This window comes from Passer montanus, unplaced genomic scaffold (assembly GCF_014805655.1).
Source record: "Passer montanus isolate IOZ18808 unplaced genomic scaffold, ASM1480565v1 scaffold1153, whole genome shotgun sequence".
NCBI lineage: Eukaryota > Metazoa > Chordata > Aves > Passeriformes > Passeridae > Passer > Passer montanus.
Genome location: NW_024358201.1, coordinates 6,733 through 7,619, shown reverse-complemented (window position 1 = coordinate 7,619; position 887 = coordinate 6,733).

The window sequence follows — 887 nt, the reverse complement described above, 5'->3', positions numbered from 1 at the left end:
TTGGGGTTCCCGGGGGTGTTTGGGGTCCCCCTGACCCCGTGTCCCCTGCAGCGGCCCGGCCGGGGCCAGGAGCGCTGCCAGGGCTCGCTGGTGTCCCCGTACTTCGTGCTGACCGCGGCGCACTGCTTCACCTCCGAGGATCAGCCGGGATGGCTGGGCGTGGACATCGGTCAGTGACACCTGGGGGGACACCTGGGGACAGCCCCGAGGGGCTGGGGACACACCTGGGGACACCTGGGGACACCTGGGGACACCTGGGGACAGCCCCGAGGGGCTGGGGACACACCTGGGGACACCTGGGGACAGCCCCGAGGGGATGGGGACACACCTGGGGACATCCCTGAGGGGCTGGGGACACACCTGGGGACACCTGGGGACACCTGGGGACACCTGGGGACACCTGGGGGGACACCTGGGGTACATGGGGACACCTGGGGACACCTGGGGTACATGGGGGGACACAGAGACACCTGGGGGGACACGCAGAGACACCTGGGGCACTGCACTGCTTCACCTCCGAGGATCAGCCGGCCTGGCTGGGCGTGGACATCGGTCAGTGACACCTGGGGACACCTGGGGATACCTGGGGACACTCCCTGAATGTCCTGGGGGACACCTGGGGACACCCCCCGTGCCCCCCAGGTCTCCGGGAGCGCCGGGGGGTGCGGGGGCTCTTCCTGCACCCCGAGTTCAGCCCGGGGGATTTGGGGAGATTTGGGGAGATTTGAAGATTCTTGGGGGATTTGAGGGGTCCTGGGAGGTTTGGGTGTTCCAGGGGAATTTGGGGAGATTTTGGGGGGTCTCGAGGGGTTTTTGGGGACCCCCCTGATGCTCTTTGACCCCCCCAGGCCCCCGGGAGCGGCGGGGGGGGGGGGGGCTTTTCCTGG